We start from the raw sequence: 5,555 nt of genomic DNA on the forward strand, positions 1-5,555 counted from the left end.
GGGGGGCGGGGGGGGGGGGGGCCCCAGCCGCGAGCGACATGGGGGACCGGGAGCAGCTGCTGCAGCGGGAGCGACTCGCGAGCAGGCGGAGCGCTCCGACGACATGGCCTCCACCATGAAGGCGGTGACGGAGCTGAATGAACCTCTCTCCAACGAAGATCGCAAACTCCTCTCTGTGGCCTACAGGAATGTGGTTGGTGCCAGGCGATCTTCTTGGAGAGTCATTAGCACCATCGAGCAGAAAACCATGGCTGATGGAAATGGAAAGAAATTGAGAAAGTTAAAGCATATTTACTGGGAGAAGATTGAGAAGGAACTGGAGATAGTTTGCAATGTCCTGGCTCTGCTGGACAAGTTCCTCATCAAGAACTGCAATGATTTCCAGTATGAGAGCAAGGTGTTTTACCTGAAAATGAAAGGCGATTACTACCGCTACTTGGCAGAGCTAGCTTCTGGGGAGAAGAAAAACGGTGTGGTCGAAGCTTCTGAGGCTGCCTACAAGGAAGCCTTTGAGATCAGCAAAGAGCACATGCAGCCAATGCACCCCATCCGGCTGGGCTTGGCCCTCAACTTCTCCGTGTTCTACTATGAGATCCAGAATGCACCCGAGCAGGCCTGCCTGTTAGCCAAACAAGCCTTTGACGACGCCATAGCTGAGCTGGACACACTAAACGAGGATTCCTATAAGGACTCCACACTCATCATGCAGTTGCTGCGAGACAACCTCACCCTCTGGACGAGCGACCAGCAGGATGAAGAAGCAGGAGAAGGAAACTGAAGATCCTTCCCGTCCCTGGCCCTTCCTTCAGCCCCACCCTCATCATCACCAATTCTTCCTTGCCACAATCACTAAGTATCTAGTGCTAAACCTATCTGTATTGGCAACACAGCTACTCAGACCTGCTCCTCCCGTCCTTGGGAAGCAGTTTCAGATAAATCTTCATGGGCATTGCTGGATTGATGGTTGCTCTGAGCCCAGGGGAGCTCCCTTTTTGAACTGTGCAGAAGTACGTTTTGAATGAGGCATTTTACTATGCCTAGTGATCTGTGGGAGATCTAAGTGAGAGTAATGAAGGAGTTTAGAAAGGAGTGTCAGCCAACACAGGCTGCTGCTGATATTTGAAAGATCCATTAAAAACAAGCTGATAGTGTTTCCTTAAGCAGTACATCTAGTGCATGCAAAAATGAATTCACCCCTCCCACCTCTTTTCTTCAGCTAATGGAAACTGTTAAGGGAAGCTGATACAGAGAGACAACTTGCTCCTTTTCATCAGCTTTATAATGAACTGTTTAACGTGAGGTTTCAGTAGCGCCTTGTTTTGCCTCTTTAAATTATGACGTGCACAAACCTTCTTTTCAATGCAATGCATCTAAAGTTTTGATACTTGTAACTTTTTTTTTTGGTTTGAATTAAAAATCATGGATTTATTTTTTGTAACTCTTTGGCTATTGTTCTTGTGTGTCAGCCCATGTCAATCAAGATGGGTGATTATGAAATGCCAGACTTCAAAAATAAATGTTTTGGAATTCAGTGGGTAAATAAATGCTGCTTTAGGGGGGAGGGGATTTCTTAATCTGATTTAATCCCATGTGTCTTTTGGGAGGGTTATTGCCTCTGCTTTGGAGGTCTTGCTTAAGAAGTCTTTGCCTACCCCAGTGTCTCCCAGAGTTTCCCCAGTGTTTTCCATCAATACTTTTTTAGTTTGCAGTCTTAAGTTTAGATCTTTGATCCACTTTGAGTAGATATTTGTTAATGGTGACAGATAGGGATTCAGATTCATCTTTCTGCAGGAGGATAACCAGTTTTTCCAGCACCATTTGCTAAAGAGGTTTCCCTTTCCCCACTGGATTAACTGGTACCCTTTGTCAAAGATAAGTTGGCTGTACGTTTTGAAGTTTATTTCTGGAGTCTCTACTCTGTTTCATTGGTCCTCATGTCTGTGTTTGTGCCAATACCAGGCTGTTTTGATTACCACAGCTTTGTAATATATTTTGGTATCAGGACGTGAGATGCTACCTACTCTAGTCTTCTTGCTCAGGATGTCTTTAGCAAAACGGGGCCTTTTGTGGTTCCAGACAAGTTCCATGATTGTCTTTCTAGATCTGTGAAGAATGTCTATTGCAATTTTATAGTTATTGCATTAAATATATAGAATAATTTGAGTAGGAGTGTCATTTTGATTATATTAATTCTTCCAATCCAGGAACATGGGATGTCCTTCCATTTTTTAATGTCCTTTTCCATTTCCTTTTTAAGGTTTTCATAGTTTTGTCTGTAGAGGTCTTTGACTTCCTTGGTTAGTTTTATTCCTAAGTATCTTATACTTCTACTGGCTAAGGTAAATGAGATTGCTTTCTTTAATGTCCTTTTCAATTTCCTTTTTAAGGTTTTTATAGTTTTGTCTGTAGAGGTCTTTGACTTCCTTGGTTAGTTTTATTCCTAAGTATCTTATACTTCTGCTGGCTAAGGTAAATGAGATTGCTTTCTTTAGTTCTGTCTCTGTCTCTGCTTTTTGATTGCATATAGAAATGCTATAGATTTTTGTAAGTTAATTTTGTATCCTGACACTTTATTGTATGCATTTATTACTTCAAGGAGTTTTTTTTTGTGGATTCTAATGAGTTTTCTATGTATGCAATCATGGCATCTGCAGAGTTAATTTGAGCTCTTCTTTTCCTATTGGAATGCCTTTTTTTTCCTTCTCTTGTATGACTGCACTGGCTAGGACTTCCAGTGCTATACGGAATAGGAGTGGAGAAAGTGGGCAGCCTTATCTTGCACCAGTTTTTAGTGGAAAAGCTTTCAGCTTTTCTTCATGCAGTTTAATATTATCTATAGCTTTTTTTCTACATGGCTTTTATTATGCTGAGAAACGATCCTTCTATGCCAATTTTACAGAGTCTTAATCATGAAGAAATATTGTATTTTGTCAAATGCTTTTCCACATCAATTGAAATAATCATATGGGTTTGTTTCTTTCTCTTGACATGGTGTATTACATTTATGGTTTTGCATATGTTGAACCACCCTTGCATCCTAGAATAAAGCCTACCTGGTCGTGAAGAATAACCTTTTTTATATGCTGTTGAATATGGTTAGCGAGTATCTTATTGAGAATTTCTGCATACATATTCATCAGAGATATAGATCTGTAGTTTTCCCTTTTTGTCGTATCTTTATCTGTTTTGCAAATTAGGGTAATGGAGGCTTCATAGAATAAATTTGGAAGGGTTCCTTCCTTTTGGATCTCTAGAAACAGTGTGAGTAGAATGGGGGTTACCTCTTCTTTAAAAGTTTTGTTAAATTCAGGGACCAGCAGTTGGCATAATGGCTATGTCGCTGGACTCCCATGTGGTAGACCGCGGTTCAAGTCCCAGACCCCGTGGCTTAAACTCACACCTGGCGCGTGTGTGTGCATGCCCAGGAATCCAAGAGGAGAATGAAGGAGAGGGGGTTGGGGTAGGCCCATCCACCCTGGGGTGTGATTTCTCACTTTCTGTTTCTCTGTCTTTCTGCCGAGCACACGTGTCCTATTGCAAAAACCTCTCCAAAGAAAGTTTTGTAAAATTCAACAGTGAAGCCATCGGGACCTGGACTTTTTTTTACTGGGAGATTATTTATTACTGATTCAATTTCATTACTTGTTATAGGTCTATTCAGGCTTTCACTGTCCTCCTGAGTCAATCTTGATAGATTCTATGTGTCCAGGAATTTGTCCATCTTATCCAGATTTTCTTCTTTCTTGGCATAGCGTTGCTCACAGTATCCTCTAATGATGTTTTGTATTTCTGTTATGTCTGTTTTAATTTAGCCTGATTCGTTGTGATTTTGATTTATCTGGTTTCTTTCTCTCTTCTTAATTAGTCTGGCTAATGGTGTGTCAATCTTGTTTATCTTTTCAAAGAACAAGCTTTTGCTTTCATTTATTTTCTATATTGTTCGCTTATTCTCTATTTCATTTATTTCTGCTCGAATATTTTTTCTCCTGGCATTTTTGGGATTTTTTTTTTTTTTTTGGTTATTTTTCCAATTCCCTGAGACATGATGTTAGGTCGTCCTTTTGCCACCTTTCCATCTTTTTCTTGTGCACACTAATTGCAATGAACTTCCCTCTTATGACTGTTTTTGCAGTGTCCCATAAATTATGGAAACTTGTGTACTCATTGTCATTTGTTTCCATGAATCTTTTGATTTCAGTCTTAATCTCTTCAGTAGTCATGAAGTCATTCAGAAGTAGGTTATTTAGTTTCCATGTATTTGTATATTTTTGAGGGTTTTTACTAAGATTAATATCAAGTTTAATTCCATCATGGTTGGAGAAGATGCTGGATATAGTTTCTATGCCTTTGAATCTGTAAAGGCTGGTTTTGTGCCCCATCACATGGTCAATCTTTGAGAAAGTATCATGCAGGGCTGAGAAAAATGCATACTTTGTGTTTTTTTTGGGTGGAAAGTTCTACAGATGTCTATCAAGTCCATCTGATTTACAGTATCCTTTAGGTCCTGAATCTCTTTGCTTGATTTTTGTCTTGTGGACTGTCTAAAGGAGATAATGGGGTGTTGAGATCTCCAACAATTCTTGTGTCACAGTCTACCTCTATTTTTAGATCTAGTAGTCTTTCCTTTACATATTTGGATGCTCCTGAGTTCAGTGCATATATATATATATTTTTTTTTTTTTTTTGAGAGAGAGAGAGAGGTTTTTTGCTATAGGGTGCGTGCGCTCGTCAGACAGAGAGAGACAGAGAGACAGAAAGCGAGAAATCACCCCCCGGGGGGATGGCCACGATGCAATCCCTTCTCCTCCATTCCCCTCTCAGAATCTTGGGCACACGCGCCAGGCATGAGTTTAAGCCACCGAGTCCAGGACTTGAACCACGGGCGACTACATGGGAGTCCAGCGACATAGCCATTATGCTAACTGCTGGTCCTGGTGTATATTTATAAGTGTTATATCTTCTTGGTGAATTATCTCTTTTACTATTATATAATGCCCTTCTTCGTCTTTTCTTACAGTTTTCGTCATAAAGGCTATTTTGTCCAAAATCAGTAGCAGCTCCTGCTCTTTTTGGTTTCCGTTTGCAAGGAATACATTTTTCCAGACCTTCACTTTCAGTCTATGTATGTCCTTATCCATGAGATGGGTTTCTTATAAGCAGCAGATGGAAGGTTTCTAATTTTTAATCCATTCAGCCAGTCTGTGTCTCTTGATTGGAGAATTTAATCTACTGACATTCAACATTGTTATCAATATTTTCAGACTTGTCCCTACCATTAAGTTGGTCATATCCCTTGTTGTTTTCATTCTCTTATTGCTGTCTGTCTCTTTTTAGTTTTCTTGATATAGTACTCCTTCCAGAATTTCTTGAAGAGCTGGTCTGGAGTTGATAAATTCTGTCAGGTCTTGTTTATCTGAGAACAGTTTTATTTTCTTTTCCCATATGAAGGATAATCTTGCTGGGTATAGTATTCTTGGTTGAAATTGTTTTTCATTTAGCACTTTGAATACATTTCCCCCTTCTTTCCTAGTTTGCAATTTATCAAATGAAAGGTC

General features: G+C 40.1%; 1 pseudogene; it reads left to right on the forward strand.

The window, feature by feature from the left end:
* The first annotated feature begins 38 nt into the window (after window positions 1-38).
* LOC102494655 (14-3-3 protein eta pseudogene) lies at window positions 39-1,557 on the forward strand (annotated as a pseudogene).
* Window positions 1,558-5,555: the final 3,998 nt, after the last annotated feature.

Source organism: Tupaia chinensis, unplaced genomic scaffold (assembly GCF_000334495.1).
Source record: "Tupaia chinensis unplaced genomic scaffold, TupChi_1.0 Scaffold148488_1, whole genome shotgun sequence".
Classification (NCBI taxonomy): domain Eukaryota; kingdom Metazoa; phylum Chordata; class Mammalia; order Scandentia; family Tupaiidae; genus Tupaia; species Tupaia belangeri.